Below are 13,879 nucleotides of genomic sequence, written 5' to 3' on the forward strand. Positions count from 1 at the left end.
ATTCAAATTATTATTATCCTCAAATCATATGTATTTACATTGATCATGATTGGGTCTGCACATTGATCATGATTATAATATACAGTGCACATGCTAAGTAATATGTAATAAATAATGGCTTGTTTTAACCAAAATCAGATATAAGCCTGATCCAAATCCAATATTTGTGTGAGTATTCATATTTAAAAGTGTAAAATGTGAAAGTGGACAAGTAACAGGATATAGAAAAATAATAAAAGTACATCAAATATACACATAAAAAGTATAATATTGCATTTAGCAATACAAGTCACTTAGGAGTTTTAACAAAATTGCATGGACCTATTTTCACTGATCATATTTATGGGGTACAGGGTAGGTGCACACAAATCATAAAGATAAAAGGCAGCATTCCTTTCAAATGAACAATCAGCAAAGAATTAATTTCAAAGCATTATACAAAACATTTCTTATCTCACTGTTTTTAGTTTTTAATATTTTACTGAATATTCTTAGAATTTTTAGTACTTTTTGCTATTCCTTTACATTATTTTAATAATTTATTTTTTCAAACATTAATGAAATGGGGTGGGGATTCTATAGTCATTTTTCTTTTCTTGGCTTTGAAAGATATAACGTTTATGTATTGTTATACATCAACCATGATTAAATGATCATAAATCTTCATTGTATAATTACATAAGGCATGCAGCTGTTAGCTATGGTGAGACTTTTTCAGACGTAAGTACAGTCGACAATGCCATAATAACGTATGACATGTAGCTGTTGGCTATGGGGTGACTTTTTCAGACGTAAGTACAGTCGTCAATGCCATGTCTGTCCAGCAAATGAGATACTGCATCTGGTGTGCACAGCATAATTTTTCTTAAGTACAATACTGAGTCACCCAAGTGCTTTCCAGTAATAGAGTTCACAGCAAATGTTAGTTCATCAGTGCTCCCATCAACACCACCATGACCAGTTTCAGCAGTATTAAGATAAACGCGCACCCGTTTGCCTGCTCTGCTATATTTAGTCTCTGTGAAACACTGCACAGACACCTCACTACCATGGTTAGCCATCGGTCTACAGACTGGTAGGTACTGGGTTCGGATCCCAGTCGAGGCATGGGGTTTTTAATCCAGATACCGTAAATACCGTGTGTTGAGTGTAAATACCGTGTGTTGAGTGCATCGTTAAATAAAACATTTATTTCTTTCTTTCTTGGTCGCAAGGGTGTCTGGTTTAGAGGGGTTTCACTGTACGTGCTGTTTCTGTCAACAGCCCAGGCAACATGGCTTAGACGGACAGAAGAAACTCACTGTAGTGACATATACCGCTCCTACCGAAAATCTACCATGGCCTTTAAGAAACCAGCTGTGTAGCACTGCTTGGCATTCACAACCTCCCCCCCCCCCCCACCACCACCACCACCACCCCAAACCTTAACGGGATCACTGAGTGGGATGGTCTGTATGAACTCAGGCTAGCATCCTGCCATGGCATCACAACATGACCAATATATAAATAGTTCTCTGGTTCGGGTCATGCCTTTTTTGTTCAGTTGGATAAGTCTGTATATTACTGTGCTTCAAGGTTTTCTTTCTTACTACATCCCCAGTAGTTTTAGACTGGTTTGCTCTCTTGGTGTTGTGCCCCTTTAAAAAATCAGATATCTCTGACAAGCAGCGATTCTTCCAAACTGCTTCATCATATCTTGGACCTACACGTAGTTTGTTTGTCACAGGGACTTTTTTCATTGGAGTGAATGGAGTGAAAAATATACACAGAGCAAAGCATGAACACAATTCAAAATTACTCGTGTTTTGTGAGAATATAACAGTCCCCGAAACAAAGCATAGATCATACCACACATACACACATGCATATGCACACACAGATCAAACAAAGAAAAACTCTTTTGATAGATTTAAGCAGAACATTTATTTTGTATCAGGTAATCATTCTGTTTACACGTCAAAAAGAAATATTTAATTCTGCAATATCAAACTAAAGCTCCAAAATATAAACAAAACTATGAAAGTTATAGCTAAAGTAGCAAAACCAGAAAACCAACTTTTTACATTTGTCTTGGTTTTTAAAAATGTTTATCATTACCATCTTGGGTTACAATAATTAGTATCTAATTCATATATCCTTCATATCAGATATTTAAATTGTAACTATTATTGTATTTACCGGTATACAAAATAGCAATTCCTGTATGTTTTTTCCAAAAGAAATCTCACCGATCCTTAGAGCCTACAAGAATACAAATTGTTTAAAGTAGCCAAATATGTTAACAATTTTGTTGTTTTGATTTGCAGTAAAATCAAACAGAATGTCAAAAATTCAACACTTCTATAAATTTATGAATAAAAGCTGTTATATTTTTTCTTATTTACTGGCAACGAAACATTTTAACCAATAATTAATGCATTTCCAATAACATTAACAGACTTCAGTTTTGGGTAAATAAAAGTAAAATGTTAATTTAGTTCCAAATCATACACATGTATGACAAGAAAATAGTTATGAATTAACAAAAGAACTATATTTTTCTAAGAATGTATTTGTTTTAAATTCAATATTTTAATAATAGTTAAAAAGTATCAACTTTCCCAGACGATTTTCTGCTTCATGTACCAATATTGTGAACACATTCTATAAACCCATACCACAGGAACTATGGTGTACTTGGGTGTTTTTCACTCACAATGCACCTACATGTGTTTGTATGAACATTTATCATTCAAAAGTTAACAGGGTAGCATAGTTCCATTAAAATTTAATATTAATTTGATTTCCCTACTTAGAATATCAATGTCTATACAACAACACAACATGATACAGACTTAGTAGCTAAATCTGGTTTTTACCTCCCAATAATTTTGTATGAAGTCTACTGAAAGTAAACCTGTATAGGTTGGAATGACATGTTGAATTTATACAGACAGTATGAGTAAAATATTGTAGTTTTTTTGTTTGTTTTTTAAATCAATAAATCCTGTTTAGTTTAACATAAAATGGAAAGATTTGTTTTGGAAATAGCAAGAATGTTTTATTTTTATGCGCGAACTGTAAAAACATTGGTCAAGATACAAACAAAAGAGCAATACTCGTCGATAGTGAAGAATGTGTCGGCTCAAGGAATTTGAAATAATTATTTCTCAATTTCATTACATATAAAATGGATCTCTCCACTAACAGAGACCAATAAAAAGAATAATCAAATACTAGTATCATAGGCCTACTATATAGGGTTGCGAACAAATCACTACACATTTGTACATTGATTGCAACTTACTTTGAGAGTAGAATGATGGAAATACATGGTTAAAAGGTCTCAGGTTAGCACATTTTGACCAAATATCTCTATCAGGTACCCTCTCTCCCCCCCCCCCCCCCCCCCCCCCCCCCCCCGCCTCGTACGCTTATGACTAGTATAGAGTTTAGTAATTTCAGACTCCATGAGCAGATGTATTGTTGTTTTATTTATAAACTAACCAATGTTTTTACAAACTGCACATAAAACTAGAACTCCCACCCACTGTTATTTCATGATTAATTTAAAAACCAACCAACCTCTATGAATCAGTCAGATTTCACAAAATGTCAGAAGGCTGTGGTTATATTTTTTTTAAAATCAACAGTAGGTCTCCACTACATCACCTGTCCAATGTGTAAAAATTAAGATAATACAATCCTTCAGTTCCATTAACCAAATTTGGCATAAACTTTCAGTCCAATCAAGCAAAAACATCTAAAGCATGAAAAATATGTAAACTATTAAAATGTAGCCTATACTAAGTGGCCATTCAAATATTATGTTAAGTTCAATGGGGTTGGTGTGTGTAGGTCCAAACATTATGTGCTGTTATAGTGGCTGGGTGGGTGTACTGAACAGTATTGTAATAACAATTTTTCGTTTACTCAAATGTCTTTTTCTCTTATGAAATTAAAAAAAAACAAAAATTGTTTAACGACACCACTAGAGCACATTGATTTATTCATCATTGGCTACTGAATGTCAAACATTTGGTAATTCTGACAGTGTTAGACGAAACCTGCTACATTATTCCATTAGTAGCAAGGGATCTTTTATATGCACTTTCCTACAGACAGGACAGTATATACCATGGCTTTTGATATACAAATTGTAGTGCACCTGTTGGAATGAGGAAAAACCCAAGCAAAGAATGGGTCAATCTCTAAGTGACTTGATCTTACGACACAAACACCTCAAGTTTGTACTCTACTAACTGAGCTAAATCCCACCCTAGTTTTCTTCTGAATGTTTTATGTCAAGTATATAAAGTATAGGCCTACAGTAGGAAGCCATAGCTAGACATAAACACACAGTGTTTTATGTCAAGTATATAAAGTATAGGCCTACAGAAGGAAGCCATAGCTAGACAAACACACAGTGTTCTATATCAAGTATATAAAGTATAGGCCTACAGTAGGAAGCCATAGCTAGACATAAACACACAATGTTCTATGTCAAGTATATAAAGTATAGGCCTACAGTAGGAAGCCATAGCTAGACATAAACCCACAGTGTTCTATGTCAAGTATATAAAGTATAGGCCTACAGTAAGAAGCCATAGCTAGACATAAACCCACAATGTTCTATGTCAAGTATATAAAGTATAGGCCTACAGTAGGAAGCCATAGCTAGACATAAACCCACAGTGTTCTATGTCAAGTATATAAAGTATAGGCCTACAGTAGGAAGCCATAGCTAGACATAAACCCACAGTGCTTTATGTCAAGTATATAAAGTATAGGCCTACAGTAAGAAGCCATAGCTAGACACAAACACACAGTGTTGTATGTCAAGTATATAAAGTATAGGCCTACAGTAAGAAGCCATAGCTAGACACAAACCCACAGTGTTTTATGTCAAGTATATAAAGTATAGGCCTACAGTAAGAAGCCATAGCTAGACATAAACCCACAGTGTTGTATGTCAAGTATATAAAGTATAGGCCTACAGTAAGAAGCCATAGCTAGACATAAACCCACAGTGTTCTATGTCAAGTATATAAAGTATAGGCCTACAGTAAGAAGCCATAGCTAGACATAAACACACAGTGTTGTATGTCAAGTATATAAAGTATAGGCCTACAGTAGGAAGCCATAGCTAGACATAAACACACAGTGTTGTATGTCAAGTATATAAAGTATAGGCCTACAGTAAGAAGCCATAGCTAGACATAAACACACAATGTTGTATGTCAAGTATATAAAGTATAGGCCTACAGTAAGAAGCCATAGCTAGACACAAACCCACAATGTTGTATGTCAAGTATATAAAGTATAGGCCTACAGTAAGAAGCCATAGCTAGACACAAACACACAATGTTTTATGTCAAGTATATAAAGTATATATAAAGTATAGGCCTACAGTAAGAAGCCATAGCTAGACATAAACCCACAATGTTTTATGTCAAGTATATAAAGTATAGGCCTACAGTAGGAAGCCATAGCTAGACATAAACACACAGTGTTCTATGTCAAGTATATAAAGTATAGGCCTACAGTAGGAAGCCATAGCTAGACATAAACCCACAGTGTTCTATGTCAAGTATATAAAGTATAGGCCTACAGTAGGAAGCCATAGCTAGACATAAACCCACAGTGTTCTATGTCAAGTATATAAAGTATAGGCCTACAGTAGGAAGCCATAGCTAGACATAAACCCACAGTGTTCTATGTCAAGTATATAAAGTATAGGCCTACAGTAGGAAGCCATAGCTAGACATAAACCCACAGTGTTCTATGTCAAGTATATAAAGTATAGGCCTACAGTAGGAAGCCATAGCTAGACACAAACCCACAGTGTTCTATGTCAAGTATATAAAGTATAGGCCTACAGTAAGAAGCCATAGCTGGACATAAACACACAATGCTTTATGTCAAGTATATAAAGTATAGGCCTACAGTAGGAAGCCATAGCTAGACATAAACCCACAGTGTTCTATGTCAAGTATATAAAGTATAGGCCTACAGTAGGAAGCCATAGCTGGACATAAACACACAATGCTTTATGTCAAGTATATAAAGTATAGGCCTACAGTAAGAAGCCATAGCTGGACATAAACACACAATGTTTATGTCAAGTATATAAAGTATAGGCCTACAGTAGGAAGCCATAGCTAGACAAACACACAGTGTTTTATGTCAAGTATATAAAGTATAGGCCTACAGTAGGAAGCCATAGCTAGACACAAACCCACAGTGTTCTATGTCAAGTACATAAAGTATAGGCCTACAGTAGGAAGCCATAGCTAGATATAAAACACTGTGTGTTTTATGTCAAGTATATAAAGTATAGGCCTACAGTAGGAAGCCATAGCTAGACATAAACACACAGTGTTCTATGTCAAGTATATAAAGTATAGGCCTACAGTAGGAAGCCATAGCTAGACATAAACACACAGTGTTCTATATCAAGTATATAAAGTATAGGCCTACAGTAGGAAGCCATAGCTAGACATAAACCCACAGTGTTCTATGTCAAGTATATAAAGTATAGGCCTACAGTAGGAAGCCATAGCTAGACATAAACCCACAGTGTTTTATGTCAAGTATATAAAGTATAGGCCTACAGTAGGAAGCCATAGCTAGACATAAACACACAGTGTTTTATGTCAAGTATATAAAGTATAGGCCTACAGTAGGAAGCCATAGCTAGACATAAACCCACAGTGTTCTATGTCAAGTATATAAAGTATAGGCCTACAGTAGGAAGCCATAGCTAGACATAAACACACAGTGTTCTATGTCAAGTATATAAAGTATAGGCCTACAGTAGGAAGCCATAGCTAGACACAAACACCTCAAGTTCGTACTCTACTAACTGAGCTAAATCCCACCCTAGTTTTCTTATGAATGTTTTAGAAAGAAAGAAAGAAGGAAATGTTTTATTTAACGACGCACTCAACACATTTTATTTACGGTTATATGGTGTCAGACATATGGTTAAGGACCACACAGATTTTGAGAGGAAACCCGCTGTCGCCACTACATGGGCTACTCTTTCTGATTAGCAGCAAGGGATCTTTTATTTTCTGAATGTTTTATGTCAAGTATATAAAGTATAGGCCTACAGCAAGAAACCATAGCTAGACAAACACACAATCCACAATAACAATTATAGAGTTAATAGAAATGCATCCAGTACACACTTTTACCGATGAATAAAACGATTATAACACGACGTCATTTTATAAACTCAGGGAACAATATTTCAAAATCTTAGATAACCGGAAGTCAGTTCACGTGAGTTATACTTAGGTAACAGATTGTTCGGTTATGTGAATATAGTTCGTGTCACTGATGAGTGAGGCCTACCTAATCCTAAAACACTTGGAACTACGGTTCTGTGCTACATTCGTGGTTCAAATGTATTTAAAAACAAACTGATTTTCTCTTCATTATTGATGTATGGTACTTTTAATTTTAGAATGTAATTGTTCACCATGTAACTGATTGGTGGTTCTCTTGATGTTAAAGTTGCGTAACACGTGAACAGAACAACGGTTCTCGTGAAATATTGTGCCCGGTAAACTCCATGTGCTTTAACAATACATCCCACAATTCTCACTTCAGAAAACGTTAAACAGTCAGGACAAGTCAGCCTGTTACATTGTCGGAAACCAAAATTAGCCGAAGTGTTCCGAATGAAAAAAAAAGTAGATCAAATAATTTTTATGCTTACAAAAATGTCATTTACCGGGAGAATTTTGTCTCAATTAAGTGCAGGGTAAAAGAATGATGTCATAATTATTAATTAGGTTTAAATACATTGTCACATGACTTACTTGTGCACTGGGATGGCATCCTGGAGGTGTTTGGTCTAGTGTTACCGAATGTTATACAGAAGTAGGAGGTATTTTTAAATTGTACAAAAATAGAATTACATAATATTGGAATGGCCTTAATCATATCAAAGTATTAATTTCAAAACACATTTTCAAAAAGGTAGCTAACCAACACCTAATATATTATAGGGACCTTATTATACAAAGAGAAAACTAAAAGATATTACATCTATTGAACAATATGCATTTAAAGTATAACTTCAAGATCACACACGACTAAATATATTGACATCTATCAACAAATATTATTTACATCATACCATAAAGCACTAACTAGCACAGACTACTCAAAGTGCTGCTATCATGTACACAAATATCACTGGTGTGTGTTGTGGCGTCTTTCACAAAATTAAATTTCTGAGACAGAAAGTCATCAACTTTCTTGTTGAGTATAGTTCTGTCAGTTACTGAACTAATGGAAACATTTAATAATACCTATCACCATAAATGGGAACATAACAAACATATGATACACAATTATACTGTAGGAAAACAGTTTTAAATTCAAATTTGTAAAACAACATTTACCTCACAAGTGAAGATAATTTGAATTTATAACATACCATTTATTGTTTTTCTGAAGTGTATATTACATACCATAAATTTGACCAATTGTTAGTAAGAATAAAATGATACACAAGCTTGCTTTCATTAACATAAGTACACGAGGGCTCTTATACAATGATATGGAGGGACATAAGTACACGAGGGCTTATACAATGATACGGAGGGACATAAGTACACGAGGGATCTTATACAATGATACGGAGGGGCAAAGTTGAAGGATATACATGTATATCGACACACACAAACATGCATATAACTCACAAAATATCTACCTATCAACCACCTTTACAAGGTGGGTATGTTGCAACAATCAATTTTTATTTTAAGTGTGAGCTTAAATAAAACACGTTTAACATGAAAAACACAATAAGGAAAAGTTCAGAAATGGATTTTCCAAGAAATAAAACGTACATATTTTTAAGGTAAAAGTGTTGATAAACATTTGATCAAACAGCAGACACTAATACACAGAACGGCCACCTTTCAGTTAGTAAGTAGCCAGGTATGGCTGTATCAAGAGATGGCTTTTAAGACAACTCTCTACTTAATAACAGTCAGTTTGTACTATATTTGTTTTGAAGACCAAACATTTACAAAGAGTACAAAATTACATTCTGGTCCAATTTTAAATAAATAGAGGAAAGGAATTATTATTTAATGACAATCTTGCTACTTAAAACTGCATTATTAAATTGTTCAATATATAGTAATTGAAAACTTGGTCTAGAGAGAGAGTAAAATCCTGATAGACCACCATATTAAGCATATAAATTAACAGCAAGGGGTCTTTTTATATTCACTTTCCCACAGACAGGATAGCACATACCTTTAACATAACAGTCACAGAGCAATGGGCCAGTCAAAGGAGATTGATCATTTGACCCATCATATTACAGTTTAAACAAAAACAATGATTCAATACAGTCCAAGCCTCGTTAATCAGCCTCATATAAGACTTCCAAACTGTAACCTCTAGAAACAGAAAGCTTAATGTAGGCCAATTTGGACAATATTAGAAAATTCAGAATAATAAAATTGCTTCTTAAGACATAGGAGGTCACATCATTAGATTTGACTATCAGATGATTTTAAACACACATTTAACAAGATTCGTACCAAAATGACATATAAACTAAAATTACTAAGAAGGAAGCAAATGTTTTATTTAACGATGCACTCAACACATTTTATTTACGGCTATATGGACATATGGTTAAGGACCACACAGATATTGAGAGAGGAAACCCGCTGTCACCACTTCATGGGCTACTCTTTACGATTATCAGCAAGGGATCTTTTATATGCACCATCCCATAGACAGGATAACACATACCACGGCCTTTGATATACCAGTCGTGGTGCACTGGCTGGAACGAGAAATAGCCCAATGGACTCACCAAAGGGGATAGATCCCAGACTGACCACGCATCAAGTGAGCGCTGTACCACTGAGCTACGTCCTGACCCCTTACTAAGAAGAGTTAGCTCTATTAAAATATATACTATATAACAAACAATATTACTAAGAAGAGTTAGCTCTATTAAAATATATACTATATAACAAACAATATTTCTAAGAAGAGTTAGCTCTATTAAAATATATACTATATAACAAACAATATTTCTAACAAGAGTTAGCTCTATTAAAATATATACTATATAACAAACAATATTTCTAGAACGCAAATGTCCTCCAAATGAAAAATACTTCCAGAAAGTTTAATATATTGCATGCAATTCATAAACTGAGGACAAAAGTACAAATGTAATGCATCAATGAAATATGACATTGTCGGTGCATTCTGTAGCCCAAAGTCTACAAAATCAGAGGGTACATTTATCAAGATATATAAGAAGATGACAAAATCAATCAACTTGAATTACTGCTGTAAAGTAACAATACAAAATGATGGTAAAAAGCTGGTGATAACATCCATAATTTAAATAGCTCATAAAATTCCTGATACAAAAAAAGCAAAACAAAAAAGAACCAACATTTCTAATGAGGAATCTGTTCTAAATAAAATACTATGTACAAAACACATGACAGTAATATTGGTTCATATTAAAAATACCAGTATATACATGTACACATATGTTTGACCAGACAAATGAACTAGCCACAATATCACAAGTGCAGCAAGCAGTATCATACATGTATTTATCATATTAGGTATTGTCAAATGTACTATAGGTCAAACAGCAAACATTAACACAGAATTCTTGGTTCATCAATTAAGGATGGGTTTGGGGAAAATCTGTTTTTGGGTTTTTTTTACAAAACACATGGGCTTTAATATTGGTTGGTTAGGAGTGGGGTTTTGGGGGAATGCATGTGTATTTTTAATTAAAAAGAACAGCATTAAACTGATTTAAAGTACAATATAATTTTCGACAATATAATTTTCATATTTAAACACATATTTAAACAAGATTCCTTCAATATATTGCAATAAACTTTCTCTGATAATGTACAAATATTTCAACTAAAATACTTTCACAAGAAAAATGTTGTAGAAATAAACTGCAAAAAGTCATTTAATCTAACATTATTTACAAAAGCTAAAAACCTATTCATAACTAATTAAGAACAGATCAGAAAAATGTATTTGTACAAAATATTAATTGACTCTACCATATAAATAATAAAAAGACAAGCTAGCACAATTATGGTCCATGCTAGCTTAAGACATCTCTGTCATGAAAGGTCAGTCAATCATTTCAATACAAACAAGCTATGATGAAGGAGTAAAACATGCACTATTATATCAACATTCTATCAAGAAATCACAGCTCAGAGGACTTTCTTATCAACCATAATCACTTATTTTCAGCAGGGTCGATTTTGTTTTCTAGTACTAACAACACAAGTCAAAATGAAACAGTAAACATACTATGCATATCTGGTGTATCTCTCAAGTGGTAAAGATCAACGTTTTTAACACTTTTTAAAGTTTCAAACTTACGTCGTGTTGTAACAGTTTTGCTCATGTTATGGCTCAGTGCATTCGCTATCAAAACAATTTAATGTCATAAATTTTTTTTTAATTCAACCTAACTACTTACATTTTAAAATATATATAGTACATTGCTATAAAACATTTTGATATAACTATGTATTGAAAAATACAAAGAAAAACTAAAAGTGAAAACCCCACCAAAGTCAATAATGTACATCATAATACATTATGAAATATTAATTTACACTGAAAATGTTTTGTTTTAACTGTCAACAACTCAAACAAAACAAAAACATCCACAAATTATTATTATCCTCAAATCATATGTATTTACATTGATTACGATTGGGTATGCACATTGATCATGATTATATACAGTATACATGCTAAGTAATATGTAATAAATAATGACTTGTTTTAACCAAAATCGGATATAAGCCTGATCCAAATCCAATATTTGTTTGAGTGTTCATATTTAAAAGTGTAAAATGTGAAAGTGGACAAGTAACAGGATATAGAAAAATAATAAAAGTACATAAAATATACACATAAAAAGTATAATATTGTATTTAGCGATACAAGTCACATGGGAGTTTTAACAAAATTGCATGGACCTATTTTCACTGATCATATTTATGGGGTACAGGGTAGGTGCACGTAAATCATAAAGATAAAAAGCAGCATTTCTTTCAAATGAACAATCAACAACGAATTAATTTCAAAGCATTATACAAAACATTTCTTACCTCATTGTTTTTAGTTTTTAATATTTTTACTGAATATTCTTAGAATGTTTAGTACTTTTTGCTATACCTTAACATTATTTTAATAATTTATTTTTTCAAACATTAATGAAATAAGGGGGGGGGGATGCTATAGTAATTTTTCTTTTCTTGGCTTTGAAAGGTATAAAGTTTATGTATTGTTATACATCAACCATGATTAAATGATCATGAATCTTCATTGTATAATTACATACAGCTGTTAGCTATGGGGAGATTTTTTCAGACATAAGTACAGTCATCAATGCCATAATTACGTAAGGCATACAACTGTTGGCTATGGGGAGACTTTTTCAGACATAAGTACAGTCATCAATGCCATAATTACGTAAGGCATGCAGCTGTTGGCTATGGGGAGACTTTTTCAGACGCAAGTACAGTCATCAATGCCATAATTACATATGGCATACAGCTGTTGGCTATAGGGAGACTTTTTTAGACATAAGTACAGTCATCAATGCCATAATTACATACGGCATACAGCTGTTGGCTATGGGGAGACTTTTTTAGACATAAGTACAGTCATCAATGCCATAATTACATACAGCATACAGCTGTTAGCTATGGGGAGACTTTTTTAGACATAAGTATAGTCATCAATGCCATAATTACGTAAGGCATGCAGCTGTTGGCTATGGGGAGACATTTTCAGACATAAGTACAGTCATCAATGCCATAATTACGTAAGGCATGCAGCTGTTGGCTATGGGGAGACTTTTTCAGACGCAAGTACAGTCATCAATGCCATAATTACATATGGCATACAGCTGTTGGCTATAGGGAGACTTTTTTAGACATAAGTACAGTCATCAATGCCATAATTACATACGGCATACAGCTGTTGGCTATGGGGAGACTTTTTTAGACATAAGTACAGTCATCAATGCCATAATTACATACAGCATACAGCTGTTAGCTATGGGGAGACTTTTTTAGACATAAGTATAGTCATCGATGCCATGTCTGTCCAGCAAATGAGAAACTGCATCAGGTGTGCACAGCATAATTTTTCTTAAGTACAATACTGAGTCACCCAAGTGCTTTCCAGTAATAGAGTTCACAGCAAATGTTAGTTCATCAATGCTCCCACCAACACCACCATGACCAGTTTCAGCAGTATTAAGATAAACACGCACCTGTTTGCCTGCTGTGTTATATTTAGTCTCTGTGAAACACTGCACAGACACCTCACTACCAGCTATCATCCTGTTTTGGAAAAACAATGCTGTTGTCATTTCTTGTACTTCAAATACTTCCAAAGTGGTCAGATTTTGCTTAATTTCTCTTGCATCATCTGCTGTAAAGTTTTCATCCATTTGGTTTCTTGCATGACTGATCAGACGAATTAACCCAGTAATAAATGAGTCCGATTTGAAGAAGTCCTGGTACTTTGCTGAAAGCAATGAATTTTTCTTTGTACATATCTTTTCTTCAATTATGTCCGTCAACAGTTCAGGTTGATATTTTTGTGGTAGTGACTTCACAGCTTTCACTGGATCAAAAGCTTTTATGTGCATCTCTTTAAAATCCAACATAAATACATGTGGAAGTGTGAATGATGAAACTCTTTCTCTAACATATCTATTATCTGACAGAACCAGCTTTGACGAGTCAGTCAAAACTTTATCTATACTGGGCAAGTATAGGGGATGGGTGTGCAAATCTTTCTTCTGCTCTCTTCTGAGACAATAGAATAACTGTTT

Source organism: Gigantopelta aegis, chromosome 10 (assembly GCF_016097555.1).
Source record: "Gigantopelta aegis isolate Gae_Host chromosome 10, Gae_host_genome, whole genome shotgun sequence".
Lineage (NCBI taxonomy): Eukaryota > Metazoa > Mollusca > Gastropoda > Neomphalida > Peltospiridae > Gigantopelta > Gigantopelta aegis.